The sequence below is a fragment of the Siphateles boraxobius genome, unplaced genomic scaffold (assembly GCF_051911475.1).
Source record: "Siphateles boraxobius isolate OS27281-9 unplaced genomic scaffold, OSU_SipBor_1 13, whole genome shotgun sequence".
NCBI lineage: Eukaryota > Metazoa > Chordata > Actinopteri > Cypriniformes > Leuciscidae > Siphateles > Siphateles boraxobius.
In genome coordinates, this window is record NW_027508733.1 from 18,063,431 (window position 1) to 18,080,965 (window position 17,535).

Consider the following 17,535-nt stretch of genomic DNA (forward strand, 5'->3'; position numbering starts at 1 on the left):
TAAGGTTAATCTGTTCCGAGGGGCCCCATATGCATTTTCCAGTGAATGACAGAATTATTCATGAAATGATAATATATTTCATTGTCATCATTCAGAGTTAATGGTTCGTGTCAGGCTCAAGATCTGTCAGCTACAGCTTATGGAAAGAAAGCAATGTATTTACAGACATTGGAACAGTCGGCCCATTTTAACATAGGATGAATTGGAAATGTTTGAGTGTGTCCAGTTTTGTTATCAGGTAGGTTTTCTGCTGTTCCTAACTTCTCCATAACGAGGAATCAGATCAAAAGCAATTTTTACTTTAAGACTGGAAGTTGGCTTAAGTATAGAAGAGAAATAAAAAAAGATGTGCATTGAAAAACATTTCTAATGCTATTTCTAATGCTATATGCACTGTGTACGTATACCTATATACACACTCACTGGCAACTTTATTAGGTACGCCTGTTTAACTGCTTGTTAATGCAAATATCGAATCAGCCAATCACAAGGCAGGAACTGAATGCATTTAGGCATGTAGACATGGTCAAGACGATCCGCTGAAGTTCAAACTGAGCTTCAGAATGGGGAAGAAAGGTAATTTAAGTGACTTTTAACATGGCATTGTTGTTGGTGCCGGACAGGCTGGTCTGAGTGTTTCATCTACTGGGATTTTCACACACAACCATCTCTAGGGTTGACAAATAATTGCTCGGAATAGAGAAAATATCCAGTGAGTGGCAGTTCTGTGTGTGAAAATGCCTTATTGATGCCTGAGGTCAGAGAAGAATGACCAGACTGGTTGAGCTGATAGAAAGGGAACAGTAACTTAAATAACCACTCTTTACAACTGAGGTCCGCAGAAGTGCATCTCTGAACACACAAGTCGAACCTTGAAGCAGATGGGATACAGCAGCAGAAGATCACACCGGGTGCCACTCCTGTCAGCTAAGAGCAGGACACTGAGGCTACAATTTGCAAGGGCTCACCAAAATTGGACAATAGAAGATTGGGAAAAAAAGTTGCCTGGTCTCATATGTCTATTTTTGCTATGATTCAGATGGTAGCATGAAAGCATGGATCCATGCTGTCTTGTATGAAAGGTTCAGGCTGCTGGTGGTGTAATGGTGTGGGTCATTTTACTCATATGTCCCTGTTGTATGGGAGGATCTATCTGTGTGCACGCGTGTTTTTGTTCCTCTCGTTCTTCACACACATCAGAGTGTTACATGTGGCTGATTATGCAGGCGGATTGGAGTGGCTTGACGTCTGCACTACAGCAGATATAAGCACTGAGGATGTCCAATCTTTGAGTTCCTCTATCCCACTTCAGAGACTTTGTTCTGTGTGTATCTCTCTTAGCTTTTGTGCTAACCACATCTCGTACTGTGTGTGCCTTCAGCCCTTGTGCAATACTTAAGACTTATTTAGCCACACTTCTTGTGGGGAGCTGAATTTGTTAAAAGGTGTAAACTCGTCTGTATTGAATTAAGTTACTGCTTTTAAAGGGACTAACTTTGCAGGGAGTGGGGCACCAATTTGTTTTGATATACGATTGTGGCAAAGCAGGGCGGGGCCGAGAGCCGTGGGAACGGAGCGGCCTCGAGTCTCACGGAGGAGCTCCGGAAGGATAAAAGGAGGGGTAACGACAGTGAGAGGACGAGGCCTGGACTTTATGTTGTGTTTTTATTATGTTTCTCAGCGGCATTCGTCCACGAGGGGCTAACACTTTACATTAATTTTGTTGTTTGTATATTTTATGATTAAAGTTATGTTGATCATTTGCCAGTTCTCGTCCTACTCCTTTTCTTATGAACGAACCTTGTTACAACTTCTCTGTTTTCAAATAGCAGGGAGATAAGAATGTGTCATTTATTTTCACCTTACTGTTTTTGATTTAGGAAAAAAGTATAACCAAACTAGAGGATTTCTGTTTGTTATGTTGATCTGTATCCCTCCAGAAATTCTTTTGATTTTCCCCAAACAAAATGAGTTGGTTCAAAATAAATGCTTACTTTTGTTGCATTCCATTGCTTGTGGTGAGTGTTTACTGGAGCAGGAGAACAGACTCTGATTGACTCTCTGCTGGGAGTCACTCTTTAATGTTTCATTTTAGCATACGTTGCGCACTTTGGGCCTCTTAGTACCAACCGAGAATCGCTACAGCCTACTTGAGTATTGTTGTTGACCATATCCATCCCTTAACGACCACAGAGTACCCATCTTCTGATGGCTACTTCCAGCAGGGTAACACGCCATGTCACAAAGGTCAAATCATCTCAAACTGGTTTCTTGAACATGACAATGAGTTTACTATACTCAAATGGCCTCCTCAGTCACCAGATCCCAATCCAATAGAGCACCTTTGGATTGTATTGGAACGGGAGATTCACATCATGGATGTGCAGCCGACAAATCTGCAGCAACTGCGTAATGATATCATGTCAATATGGACCGAAATATCTGAGGAATGTTTCCAGCACCTTGTTGAATCTATGCCATGAAGAATTAAGGCAGTTCTGAATGCAAAAGTGGGTCCAACCTGGTACTAGCAAGGTGTAAATAATAAAATGGCTGGTGAGTTTATAAATATATATAATCAACAAGAATTGAAAGTCCCAAATCTGCCATCTACCAAAGGAAAAGGGGCTCAGATACACTAAATAACTTTTAAAGATCAAAGACACATATCCTTCTTAAAGGCTGGGTTTTTAAGAAAGAAAAAAACTGGTTGGGTTCGGAAGCATTTAGCCAATTTTAACTCTTCAGGCTACTATTGAGAATGCAATCAATACAATTACAGTCTGCTTCTGTGCTTTTCCCCTGGGCTGCAATTTAAAGGATATCGTCCACTCTCCACACTCCCACGTCCAGCCATATCGCAATCAATGCAAGCGAGCTGATGTTCTCGCAACAACCACGCTCTTAATGTTCAAGCTTGCTGGCCATCCAGCTGATGAAAGCAAATCCTGGTGGATGTTAGTAGAAGGTTGCACAGTTCAACAATCAATTAACTGATTCTATTTGAACACTTACACGCTAATGTTTAAAACAAATTGGCTGCAAACCTCCAAGTGCTATGAAGATAGCATGCGCCTCCGTTGATTACTTGCAGTCTGACTTTCATACAATTTATTCTTCATCTACTAAAGTAGAAGACGTTTCTTCTCTTGCCTGTTTTTTAAAAAGGGAAACGTTCAAAGCCTTTGACGCCTTTAGACTCTAGTATTGCGAAGAAGGCCGCTCTCTCTCTCTTGCTCTCTGAAGGGAAAAGTGATTTTTTTTCCTCGTCCTAATTGGTGCACAAAAAATCCACCCACCAGCTGTCAGGGGTCCTTAAGGAGAGCAGAGGCACGAGGCAATTACTGTTGGATCTGGAGCGTTCTGGACGGGGCCAGTCTGTCACCACCGGCTCCTTCCAGCCGAACTAGGAGCCGAGCACCACGCGGCTTCCGCTGACGGGAGGTCAGATGCAGTCAAATGGCCAAGCACGCTACTATAACAGTGCTGATAAATGTGGACAGCCCCATGATAAAGGCTTCAAGGAGTAAAAAGGAGGGAGCGATAAAGGCAAAATGAAAAGGCGGTACTTCTATTGAAGACGGGAGATAACCATATTAAAAGAACCTCCACCGAAAGATGTTCATTAATAAGCAGTGAGCATATTGTAAAACATAAGTAAATGGCAGTGTTCCAAAACTTAGTGAGCTGCCTATGTAGGCGGCACTTCAAGACATCATAGGCACACTTCAAACTGTTCCAGAAGATAAGGTGCCTTATAAGATGCCTCATTATGTAGGGTTACATTTAAAATATAATATATAATATAATATAATTAAAGTTACATTTAAAATATAATATATAATAACAACAATAAGGTGGCATATATTCACACGCACGGACACGCACACACATTCCTAAAGACCCCTGAAATGCATCACTGAAAATATTTCAATAATATGTACATTGTAGATACAAATATATATTGGTATTATACAACCAAAACATAGAAACATTAATCCATGGTATGGTAATACTAAAAAACAAAACAAAAATAAACTGAAAATAAAAAAAACTGACAGAAAATTAACATTGCAAAATATTCTTGCAAAATAGAACTAGGCTTTGCATGTGAAATTTTGGTTATTTTTGTTTTTAACTATATAAAAAATAATCTATAATATAATTTGCACTTCTTATTTATTTATTATTTAGATTTATAATATTTTTCCCCATTAGTTGTGTGTACTGCTTAGTAGAGCAATGGTTCGCAACCAGGAGGCCAGGACACTAAGTATAGGGGTATGACTTAAAATAAAACAAAACGAGCTAAAACATCTAAAAATCAAGACATATATTTTTTTTTCATTCCCTGGATAATTGCTATTGTTAAGTTTATAACCAGGGTTACCACTTTCTTGGAAAACCTGGATAATGTATATGAGGGTATATTATTCATTTTAAAGGTGTGATTCCCAGACTTTCCCATAATTTAATTATTTCAATTTGAATAATTTAGTTAATTATTTTAAAGTCAGCATGAAACTGAAGTTGTGATACTGTTTTCTTCCTTTATTCCCTATCTGAGTGAAACTTCTTGAAAGATAACAAATTGTAAGACGAGACCTGATTTTTGGATTGAAAGGTTGGATGGTGGTGGTTTGCCATTAGTCGATCTCATGTGAGTGACAGGTTGCCCCGCCCTCACGCCAGTAAACACATCATCAGAGAAGAGAAGAGATGTCACTGCAAGGGGGAGTGGATATTATTTTGATTAAAGATTACACATGAATAATAAAAAAATAATGAAAAATAATAAAAAAAAAACACTGCAATATTCCACAAAAAAAAAAACAAGAATTGTACATTTTGATTTCAGGGTGAAAAAATTTGAAAACAAGCAAATTTGTCATTACAGTAGAAGTATCTTAACCTTTGAATATTGTCTTGGACAATGTTTGAGAATCACTGTAGTAGAGTATTGAACCGTTGAAGGTATAATGCATAAATTTGAGTACTGAGATGAAATTACAAATGCTGAAACACGTCTAGTGCTCTGGAGCCTGTGAGTGATGAATGCAAGACAAGAAAAAGATAGTCAAATGTATGACAGACATTTCAGAGAGGGACAGGAAGTGGATATCCAAATGGAGATCACAAAATCATGTACATCTCTCAGCGCTGACAGGATTAGATTAACCCCAAACACAGAGTCCAAGGGCCAATGCATGTCGGAGAGAGAGAGAGAGAGAGAGAGAGAGAGAGAGAGAGAGAGAGAGAGAGAGAGAGAGAGAGAGAGAGAGATGTCGAGGAAATGAGACAAATGACAAAGAAGACATTGTAAAAAGAGCGAGTCAGAATTAGCAACACGGCTAGTTAGAATAATAAAGTAGAAGAGAAGCAGTTAGTCATTTTGGTTACAGTAAAACATTTTTTAAAAACCACACCAAATGTGATGTGTGTATTTCTATTCACATGAGGAAATGGCTCAATGTACCGCAGAAAAAAATAAATTCCATAACAGCTGATGGTGGATTCAAAAGGTGAACATACTGCAGGTGTGTACACCTTCTATCCAAAACTCCTAAATGGGCCCATCTGTTGTTCAAATGGGCCAAACTGTGCCATTATGCAGGGCTAAAAATAGCCGGCTGTCTCCATGGCAAGCTAAAGGTTGAGCAGATGCCGGACAGACAGGTAAGGACGCACGACTCGAGGTGATATACACATCACAGGGAATATGTGAATGCATATTTCCATTTGTAGTCATTGCTCAGCACAATATATGTGTAAAGCCACAAACATTTTTGCTGCTTCTAGCACATGTAGGAGACAATGGAAGCCAATGTTGAATTTAAGATAACTGCGGGTGTTTCTAATTTGAAAAAACACATGCATTAGCATTTTCCCAACTAGCACAGCCACATCTGCTGCTGGTTTTTGCGCAAGTCTTGCAAAATTCTGCCATTTAAAAACTTTCCTATGCACATAGGCAGGTATGCTATTTTAACGCAGTTAGTGAATGGGTCTTTCTTTTCCTTTTCATTTTACAGATTGAAACAGTTACTATGATGAGTGGTTTAAGGTTCAGAGAGGGATACTACGCTAACAGATAATAGTTGTACCAACGCATTCTTAATGACCTTTGTGTGCCAAGCAATCTTCTCTCTTCGCCACCAAACTACTGTCACTGTTTCCCTGAAAAAATGCGGTTGCACCTTTCAGAATTACTTATCCCATTTGTCTTCATTATGTATATTATTAGAAATTGTTTTGTCTGGCCTGGAGAGCTGCCCACCATCTTGAAATTGGACTCATTTTGGCTCTGAAAACAGCAGAAATTTAATTAATTTGTGAAGCTACACATCAGTGTCCTCAGACATTAAAGCAATGGTCGTTTGAAAAGATGAACTACACTCTGACAAAATTATAACTTTATGGATCAAATTTGGATCAAACTTCTTTAGTGCACATTCACAAAAGGTAAACATTAGACAAACTTATGAACTAGCAATTAGCACATGGGATGCAAGTTCAAGTTTGTGCTATTTTCGACGGGATGGGACGTAAGCCAGTAAGACCTGTGTGCGATAACCTTAATAGGTGCTTGAGACTGCGGTCTTTAGCCTTGTTAGCGTGCCCGCCTCCCTCGCCTGGAGACCACGGTTCGAATTAGGACCAGTTACAAAAGCACCAGACCCTGATTGTAAGCCTAAACTTGACATAAACTGTAACATAAACTTGTCCCTCTAATCTGATTGGTTGAATGGAAAGTTGATCCAGGAACATGTTGTACTTGCATGGCTAAATTAGGTTTTCGCAAAAAAAAATAAACATCAGACACATTCCTAGAGATGTTAACTTAAAGAATGACTCAGCATTAACAAAGGTATATAAAAAAGACAACAATTAAGTTTCTGCTACATTCTGCTCAAAAGTTACATGCTTAAAGCTTAAATACAAAAATTAGGATACTAGGTGGCACTAGAGAGTTAGCGATACAGACCCCTAAATTGGCACAAAAAATATTAAGACCCGAATCAATCAGTGTGCCCAATTTTGGACTTGTTTTGGATCTGAAAACAGCAGAAATTGGTTTAATTTGTGAAGCTACACATCAGTGTCCTCAGACATCAGAGCAATTGTCCATTAAAAAGATATACTACTTTCCAAAACTGTGGATGTCTAATTCCAAGTTTATGGATGTCTAATCTAAAACTTACTGAAGACGCAGTAAATAATTGTGGATCAAACTTCTTTAGTGCCTATTAACAAAAGTAAACGTAAGTCAAAGCTATGAACTAATGGTTAGAAGTCTAAATCAATGGGTGCTCTAATTCAACACAGTGTCCTAAGAAATTGTAAAAATACATGCAAAAATGTACGATGTAAACCGAATCCTAGATCCAAACCTCTTACCCAACAACTAAAACTAACATAGTAGCAGGATAAAAACCTATACGTTTCCATACATTCAAAGTTGTACAACATTGTGTGAATTTACTATCTTGTAAACATTATTACGAGTGTATTGGACTGCACTCAGCATGCATGGTCCATTGAAAAGATTAACTACACTTGAAACTGACAAAATCTGAACTTTACGGCTGTCTAATCTAAGGGGCCGTTCATTTACACGACAACAGCATTTTGGGGGCCTAAAAACGCAAACTTTTGAAAATTAGTTTCAAAGTGCACGTTTTTGAAACAAGATACTGTTATTGACTCTATCTTCAATTAGATATTTGACTGTTATTGCAAAAACTTGTAACTTGTAACAGTAAAAAAACTTGTAACAGTAAAAAAATGGTTAAGTCATGTGCATGCATATTATGCGTTTAGTCTATAGGCGCATAGTTTTTCTTAACAATGTGACATTGCCAACTACTGGCCTGGAATGAATAATACAGCGTTTTTAGTCATTTTGGGTAGTCCGTAAGGACTTATTTCTTATTCAGGAACACAATCATGTTACTAAGCTTTGCAGGCCGCACACATTGTCACAGTGGTTGAATTTAACATGGGTAGCTGGCTGCCGGGCACTGGTAGCGCAACAGGAGAATGAAGGAGGTGTAAACATTTGTGTGTGTCTGAAGAAGTGCAAGTCTGCATCTCTCGACGACACTCATGAATGCTTTATTTACCGCAATATGATTTCACTTTGAGTTTAATGACCACCGATGCAGCATGGTCTCTCTTTCCATCCCCCTATAAAGACGTTTAATGGTGGAGAGGGGAGAGAGATTCTAATGTGACGGTTTTTCTCGTCTCATCATTAAATCTAACAGCTCTCGCCGCACTTGCTAGCTTTCAAAAGGCACTCTGTGAAAGTCCATCACTTCTAAATCAGTTAGCCAAGTGTGTTTTGTTTACAAAGACCACGTGTTATTCGCAATAGCTATTCATTTTGATTCTCTTTGGATTCGGTACATTAACAATTTCCCACAGTCAGCACTTAGCTTTGGGGAAATTATATGGTCGTGCCAGAAAATTCCTTGAAATAAGCTCAACAAAACCGATGAGCGGAAGACGGCAATGACGGTGCTTTAAAAGAGAATGAACAATGATAGATCAGCAAATGACAGTACACAAGGAGAGACTAGGAGAGAGAGAAAATATAATTATAGCTGCAAGACATTATAGTACAAGCACATCAGTGGAATATTACTTAATGACTTTTTAAAACAAAGGCTAGAATTAGACACACATTATTGCTTATAACTTTTAAACAGTAGGTGGTTTTGGCTTTAACTTTGCATAATTCAAATTTGATCCCATCCAACAGCTATACAAATCAACAAACTTACATGGTGAAGACTATTGATAAAATAGTGTAAACATATCAAACAAAAACATTTTAACAACGCCTTTTTCATTTTCTAGTAGATGGCGCTATGACAAACTGCTCCTTTATGCTCAGAGCATAGTGGACATTATATGTAGGTAGTTTCATATCAATATGTTGAATCACTGTGAAGATACAGCCTCACATGACTGGGGCAGTCATGGTCTAATGGTAACAGAGTTGGACTGGTGACCCAAAGGCTGCTGGTTCAATTCCAGTAACGGCAGGAATATGACTGAGGTGTCCTTGAGCAAGGCACCTAACCCCCAATCGCTCCCCGGGCGCCACTCAAGGCTGCCTGCTGCTCCGGGTGTGTGTATCCACGTTTGCAGTGTGTGTGTGTTCACTACTCACTACTCTGCTCCTAATGTGTGTGCACTTACTTGGATGGGTTAAATGCAGAGGTCAAATTCCAAGTATGGGTTACCATACTTGACCATCACGTGTCACTTTCACTTTCACTTTCAAATCAAATCTGTTACATTTCAAATTATTACACCTTGACCACCATGTTCTCAAAATGATCTAACCTACATTTTGTGAAGATCTGATTACAGAAAAAGCATATTTTCTGGGAAATTCAAAATTCCAATTTGTACAATACAAACCTAAACATAATACTAAATCCAAATGCCTTACCCAATGCCTAAAACTAACCATGAATGTAACAGGAAAAAACCTATAAAAGCGTTCATTTAATTCAAGTCATACAACATTCTGTGTTGGGTGCTCTAGACTCAGCATGAAAAAAGACGAGAATTATATTTCTACACAATTGGGTTGATAAATTACAAGCTTAAACATACATGAACATTTGCACACTAGATGGTGCTAAAAAGTTGGACTGTAGGTCCTAAGTGGGTACTAGCAATATTGAGACCCAAATGAATCAGTGTCCCAAATTTCCAATTTTTTTAGCAGGAGGCTTCCACAGACTCCCAGCCAGAAGTTGACGAATGTTAAGAAAACCAAACGAAACAGTAGATGGCTACACACTTTCGCTGCTTAGTCCCTAATTAAACAGCACTTACTAGAGACAAAAGCAAAGGGAGGTAGAAGGGTAATATATGATTGTGGAAGTCATGTGACAGCAATGGTGAGGACAGATACGCACCACAAACCCTGAGAGAATGAAATAAGCAAGTGTTTTCCCTCGTAAGGGTAATTAAGGTTTACACTATGTTGACTCTTAATAGCCTGTGGCAAAGGGAAAAAAAGAGACAACTCTTCAATAAGCAACACAAGATATTACTGCTTTAGTAAAGCTAATGCTAATATTTACATTAATACTAAAAGTACTTTAAAATTAATTATTAAATATTTATTTAAAATGGTGTTAGTAGAAGATGAATTTGGTCTGTATGAACAATCTGAAAAGGCAAGAATATAACCTATATTATTAATTTTTTTTGAACGGGCACCAGTGGCAGCCCTGGCCCATTTGGTATCCTATACGAGATAAGACATAAAGGGATATATATATATCGTCACTTATCGTCACTGGTGCCCATTCAAAAAAACTTATTAATATAGGCTATATTATCTATCTACTATCTTGCCTTTTCAGATTATATATAATCTGACATTATAACCTTCAAGGTTATATATATATATATATATATATATATATATATATATATATATATATATATAACCTTGAAGTTATCAAACTTAGTTATAATGACTGCTTCACTCCTGGATCAAACCATAAAAAAGGGTAGTAAAATCCTAATAAAGAGTTTAAAAGAAGTACTTTGTAAAACATTCTACATTTTGAAAACTGTTCGTCAGATATTCAGATGTGTGAATCTCCACAGAGACATTTAAAATCCAGGTGGAACACTAAAATGAATTCAGGTAGCCAGAACAGCTGCAGTCTGCTTGACAATGGTGGGTCTTTTATTACATTTAGTATAGTTTTTACCCAGCAGACTATTATGAACATAGCATAATTATTTTCTGAAATATTGTTTGAATTTGAAAAGCTCCAAAAGCTTGAAAGTCACCAAATAAGTAACAGATGGTTTTAGTAGAGAGACGTCAGTAGAGTGTATTATAAATAGGCTATACTGATAAACAAGATTTGTTGTGATTAATCAATGAGCATAACCCTAATTCAGTTGTATTTTTTTCACTCATATTCCATTCATATTTTATAAGTGTAATTTATTCAAATTTTCAATATTTATAGTAAAAATATGATTGAACATATTTATAGAAAACGTATAATGTATTAAATCATGCTAAAACATGCTAGCAATGTGGTAAAACAAGTTAGCAACATGCTAGCCATTTGCTACATCATGCTGGTAACATGTTAAAACAAGATAGAAACATGTTAGAAATATGCAACACCATGCTAGGAACATGCTAGCAATGTGCAAAGACATGCTAACAATATGTTAAAACAAGTTAGAAACATGCTAGCAATGTGCAAAGACATGCTAACAATGTGTTAAAACAAGTTAGAAATTTGCTAGCAATGTGCAACTTCATTTTAGTAACATGTTAAAACAGGCTAGAACAAAATTATGCTATAAACATGCTAACAATCGCTGCGTTCGAATTTGAATACCTCCCTACTATATAGTAGGCTATGATAAAAACAGTACGCCAACAGAGTTGTATTGGTGAATTCAGTTTATTTGGAACACTTTTCCCCAGTCATCTCAATGGCAAAAAGTATCCCAATCAACCTGAATTTACCCCTATGTCCGATCATGCTAGCAACATGGTTACTAAATCAGGTTAGCAAAGTGCCAACCTAAGAACATGCTAGCAACTCCCAGCAATGTCATCAATGCCTAGCAGAAACTAACTATTCTTTAAAAGGTCTAATGGTTTTTGTGTGGTTTCTTAACAGTTGAACCGTTTATGAAGTCTAATGGTCAGTAGTTTTTATCGGACTCTGTAAAACCTTTAAACTTCAAGCTTTTAAGCTATTTTAAACTTTCAGACTTTGTCAAGCCACCATCAAAGTTTATCATCAAACTTTACTCATCTAGTTATTTTTCTTTAGTTATGTCATTGCAGTTTGATATTTTAGGCTAAGTTAAGTCAAGACAGGCAACATCCCTTCATCATTTAAAATTCTACAAACACCTAATTTTTTACAATGCATGGACAGCATTACTAATTCATTCTCCACTGTATGCGACAAAAATAGATATAGAGATAAAATGAATAAGGGAACGAGAGTAAGACAGTATGGATAGAGCGAGTTCAACGAGATTCTGAAGAAAACGGTTAAAAAAATGTCACGTACAGTTCTGGCCGTTCAGGTGACTAATGTTAGCGATTACAGCACAAGTGATAAATGACTCTGATTAACCTGCAGTCAACGTGAACTCACAGCTGTGTCTCTCTCTCTCTCTCTCTCTCTCTCTCTCTCTCTCTCTCTCTCTCTCTCTCTCTGATTGCTGGTTATATGGGGCTTCTCATGGGACTGCAGTAATTAAATTCTTACCTGTGGAGCCATTGCACCGAAGAGCTGAGCCACTGAGGAGTTTAAATGTCGGTGATCATGACATCGTAGTCCAATGAGTCTATTAAAGTACTTCCTGTGCTTTTGGATGCTTCCTATGAAGAAACAACAAAATATATTATGTGAGTAAGTCAGATACTCTTTTTATTTAGTTTCTTTTGAATATTTAAAAGTCTGTACAGTTTCACTATTGCATAAGTTCAGCCATTTGAAGCTTACAAGATTTAAATAAGCAAAGTCTGAAGTAGTAGAAGTAGTAGAGTAGAAGTGACTTGATTATACTATAAAAATTTAAGGCAGCGACTAAACTTACGTTTTTAAGTTGAATTAGGGAGAATTTTGTTCCTCAATTTATCTTTAATGACTTTTGCTACGTTGTTATTTTAGTTTTATTGTAAATAAATAATTACAATTAAATCAAAGTCTATTTTCATGATGAAATCAATAATTAAACTTCTTACAACATTGCAATAACTACAATATACGCTCAGTTAAATTTCGATAGAAATTACTTAAAAAGATATGTCTAAATAAAATATGTTATCACTCAAAAGACTGCGATTTTTACCTTAAGGAGCTATTTCTGTTTTTTATGTTTCTGGAAGTAAAACATGGATAGTAAAAATATGGTGTAAGATTTACTTTAAAACAATTCTCACTCTTTTTTTTGTCAGTATTTTGTTGTAAATTGTAAAATAATCCAATAATCTTTCTTTTATTACAACTTTGAAAAATCACTTTTTACAGTGCAGTAAATTATTTTCGAAACTAGATACATATCCATACATACATTTGTTGTCACAACTTTTTATCTAACTTAGATAATTATTGACGTTCAGATAACACATTTTGAGTTTCTATTTATTAAACCAATCTAAGAATTTGAGTTAATTATATTAACTAAAATTTTGGTCCCACTTTATATTAAGTGGCATTAAGTACTATGTACTTACATAAAAAAATAAGTACAAAGTACTTATTGTGTTGATGTTGTATTGTAAAACACTTGTGCTGCTATTGAGGTGTAATACGGGTAAGGTTAGGGTCTGGTGTGGTGGTATGGATCGGTTTAAGGGTGTGTTAAGGTGTAAGAGAAAGGTCCACAGTGTAATTTCAAATGTAAATGCATACATTAATTACAGCTGTAATTGCACGCAGGTATTTTCAAAATATAAGTACAATGTAAAAACATGTATGTACACATTAAGTCCATTTTATCAAATTATTAATTTCAATGTAAGTACATAGTAGCTATAGCCACAATATAAAGTGGGGCCAATTTTTTATTTATTTCAATGAACTCAAAATTTTAGGGCAACCAGGTAACTTTTTTCAAGTTAAACCAACAATAATGGATTTGTCACGGAGCCATCCACATCACTCCCGCCCACTTGTTACACCAGATCCCAATCACCTGAATTCTAATCACCGGCACCTGTACATCATGATTACAATCACTATTTCAGTCTCAGTCTCCTGCACCTCTGTGTCTGGTCTCGTCTTGCGAAGCTACAGACTCTACTCAACTGTCACATCCTACCTGAAGATACTTACCTGTTGTCCTGTGTATTCCCGTGGTCATCGCTCAGAGTCTCCTGGTCTCCATCGTCCTGTGTCTCCTTAGTCTTCGTGTTCAACAGTACCCTGGTAAAAGACATTGAGTTTCTCATCAGTGAAGTGTTCTTCGTGTCAAGTTTATTCTCTTCGCACTCTAGTATTGCTCTGCACTATTCACTCAGCATCTCGCTCTCTCTGCACATCAATAAACCTGAATATTACTTACATCTGCCTTATCTGTCTTTCTGTGAGTGTGACAGAAGACCAGACCAAACTATGCAGAGTACGAGCGCAGTTTCTACGGATCCATTTGCGGAATTGGTGAACGCAGTTCGTCAATCGCTTCCGCAACCCAGCACTCCTTCACCTGCTGCCTCTGCCAGTCCCATGGCCCAACCAGCGACCTATAGCGGCGAGGCGGAGGATTGCAGCGGGTTTATTCTCCAGTGCACTCTTCACTTTGAGATGCAACCCCAATTGTATGCCACTGATAGAGCGTGGATTGCATTTATAATTTCCCTTCTCTCTGGTGAGCTCTTTCGTGGGCACAAGCATTGTGGCAAGCCGATATTCCAGTAACTAAATCTTTAACAGCATTCATTCAGCATTTCAAGGAAGTTTTTGGGCAGTCCACGTCTTCTCTAACCGTCCATGATCAGCTCTTTCGACTCAAACAAGGTAATCGATCGGTGGGATCCTATGCATTACATTTTCGAACACTCGCTGTGGCAAGTGAATGGGAGGAAGTGGCTCTTCTCACCGCCTATCGCGATGGTCTCAATCCTGAAATTCGTTCATTGATGGTTATACATGATGATAATATGGCTTTCATCCAGAAATCGATCCGTGTCTCCCAACGACTTACTGCATGCCCTTCAATCCAACCCGCTATGCATCCTCCGCCTCTGGAACCATCTGCCGCCCTTCCAACACCAGAACCTATGCAGGTAGATTTTCAGCGACTTTCTACAGCGGAGCGTCAAAGAAGATGGATTAATCGTCTGTGCCTGTATTGTGGGGGCGAGGGACATGTCATCACCACTTGTCCTATACGACCACCACGCCCAGCGGTTAGTACTATCCAACTCTCTCCTAAAATTGCAACTTTGACTCGTACTACTGTCTACCTAGTAACAGCCTGTTCCAATGTTCCAGCACAAGCTCTCATCGACTCCGGATCAGCGAGTAACTTCATTTCCCACAACCTCCTTCAAAGGCTCAACATCAAGAGGAAACGCTGTCCCCAAAACCTAGAGGTTCATACTATTCTGGGTAAGCCGCTGGGTCGTGGTCGTATATGTCACTTCTCCCCCACCATGACACTCCACATAGGTTGCCTACATTCCGAGGAGATTTCGTTCTTGGTGTTGGATGGATCCCCCGCGGACATCATCCTAGGACGCCCGTGGATGCTCCAACATGAACCTCGGATAAACTGGGTTACTGGTGAGATTCTTCAGTGGGGCTCATCCTGTCATCAGTCCTGTTTAACTCCTGTGGTCAAGGTGTCTAGTTCTCCTTTCCATTCCAGTGCTACCAGTCCATCTATCGCCATTAATTCCACTACCATTGAGAGCCCAGAGTCTGACAAGAAGATGGAGATTCCTTCTGAGTATCGGGCGTTCCAGGATGTGTTCAGCAAGCGGTTGGCAACACAACTACCACCTCATCGGCCATGGGACTGTGCCATCGACCTGCTACCTGGGGCGACTCTACCCAAGGGTCGAGTCTATCCCCTGTCCATCCCGGAGCAGAAGGCCATGGAGGAGTACATCACGGAGGCACTTAGTCAGAATTTCATTCGTCCTTCTACATCCCCTGCCGCTTCAAGTTTCTTTTTTGTGGCGAAGAAGGACGGAGGCTTGCGGCCCTGCATAGACTACCGGACTCTTAATTCCCAAACCATAAAGTACAGTTATCCCCTTCCTCTGGTCCCCTCAGCCCTGGAACAACTACGTGGTGCCTGCATCTTTACCAAATTAGATTTACGAAGTGCCTACAATCTAATTCGCATCCGTAAGGGCGACGAATGGAAGACTGCCTTCGTGACGCCCTCAGGGCACTATGAATACCGGGTTATGCCTTATGGACTGTCCAATGCTCCTTCAGTTTTCCAAGGTTATATGAACGAAATCCTCCAAGAATTTCTCCAGCAGTTCGTCATAGTGTATATCGATGATATCCTGATATACTCCAAGAACCTCACAGAACATCGACACCATGTGAAGCAGATCCTCCAGCGTCTTCGAGAGCAACACCTCTATCTAAAACTAGAGAAATGTGAGTTCCATACTTCTACAGTTCACTTCCTTGGATACATCATTGATCAAAGAGGCATCCAGATGGACCAGAGGAAGGTGGACACAATCCGAACCTGGTCACAACCAACCACCATCAAAGAACTCCAGAGATTCCTAGGATTCGCCAAATTCTACCGCAGGTTTATCCATAATTACAGTCTTCTCAGTTTCCCGCTCACTTCTCTCCTCAAATCCCGGCCCAAGTCTCTGTCCGGGAATCCAGAAGCCACCACCGCCTTCTCCACTCTCAAGGAAGCCTTCATTTCCGCTCCCATCCTAACCCATCCAGATCCAGAATTGCCGTTTACCGTGGAGGTAGATGCTTCTTCCACTGGGGTGGGAGCGGTACTTTCACAGCGACAGGGGAACCCACCTTTACTCCATCCATGTGCCTTCTACTCAAAAAAGCTGTCCCCGGCGGAGCAGAACTATGACATCGGCAACAGGGAGCTCCTCTCCATCAAGCTGGCATTAGAAGATTGGAGACACTGGCTGGAGGGAGCTAAGCACAAGTTTGAGGTTATCACAGACCATCGAAATTTAGAATACCTCAGAGAAGCTTGTCGCCTCAATCCACGCCAAGCCAGATGGTCCCTCTTCTTCACGAGGTTCGACTTTATAGTTACTTACCGACCTGGATTTAAGAATTCCAAAGCTGATGCTCTTTCGCGTCTCCATCAACCTGATCCTGAACCTTCCAAACCTGAAACCATCCTCCCTCCAGCCATAATAGTCAGTCCTATCCTCTGGGCTTTAGATGAAGATATCCGACTCGCCACCCAAGCCGAACCTGCTCCGCCGGGAGGTCCAGAAGGGTGTATCTACGTCCCCACATCTTGTCGTCTAGCCCTTCTGGACTCAGCTCACACCTCTCCGGGCTCTGGACATCCAGGTAGCCAGCGAACCCTCTCGCTCCTTCGCCAGCCCTACTGGTGGCCGTCTATGGCCCAAGACATCTCCCAATATCTCAAGGGTTGCTCAGTCTGTGCCATCGCCAACACTCCCCGTCGACTACCCGCTGGCAAACTGGTTCCATTACCTATCCCTCGTCGTCCGTGGTCCCATCTGGGAATTGACTTCATGACTGACCTTCCACCCTCAGAGTCCTATACTTGCATCTTCGTCATAATCGACAGATTCTCCAAAGCCTGCAAGTTGATTCCTCTCCGAGGGTTACCCAACGCCTTCGAAGCAGCTGAAGCCCTCTTTCAGAATGTGTCCCATCATTTCGGTCTTCCTGAGGATATAGTATCCGATCGAGGTCCTCAATTCATCTCTCGAGTTTGGAAAGCCTTCTTCAAGCTCCTTGGAGTCTCCATCAGTTTATCCTCCGGCTATCATCCTCAAACTAACGGCCAGACTGAGCGTAA

General features: G+C 39.6%; 1 long non-coding RNA gene across 1 annotated transcript in view; it reads right to left on the reverse strand.

The window, feature by feature from the left end:
• The window catches only part of LOC143735898 (uncharacterized), a 63,702-nt gene that overhangs the window by 22,354 nt on the left and 23,813 nt on the right, over window positions 1-17,535 (reverse strand). Inside the window, exon 2 of the long non-coding RNA XR_013203331.1 lies at window positions 12,291-12,403. This is a non-coding gene — a long non-coding RNA (uncharacterized LOC143735898). The remainder of the gene's footprint in view (window positions 1-12,290; window positions 12,404-17,535) is intronic.